We start from the raw sequence: 347 nt of genomic DNA, 5'->3' as shown, positions 1-347 counted from the left end.
TGGACAGTGCGTGGCAGAGAGGACAATCTGCTTCACTTTCTACCTCCCTGCACTAATTCTGAATCCTACCCCAGTCCCTTTGGCATGGGGCTTGGCCAGCCTAATCTGAATACTCCAGAAAATCCTTCTAGAAAAATTCACCTCAAACCTTTTCTAGGGATGGCTTCCTCTGCCACACCTGCACTTCCTCCTGCTCCCTTGATTCTAAATCTTAGGCAGCAGCTTACTTTTGAGGAAGAGAAGAAAGTCACTTGGAACTTCTACTTTATTCCTTTTAGAGCTTTTTTTTCCTACAATGAGCAAAAGCTGATGGAGGTAGTGGGGCACGTTGTCACTGGGGAGGGGAA

Source organism: Otolemur garnettii, unplaced genomic scaffold (assembly GCF_000181295.1).
Source record: "Otolemur garnettii isolate 467f Iridium unplaced genomic scaffold, OtoGar3 scaffold00163, whole genome shotgun sequence".
In the NCBI taxonomy this organism is placed as follows: domain Eukaryota; kingdom Metazoa; phylum Chordata; class Mammalia; order Primates; family Galagidae; genus Otolemur; species Otolemur garnettii.
The sequence above is the reverse complement of the archived record's forward strand: the minus strand, read 5'-3'. Positions refer to the sequence as shown.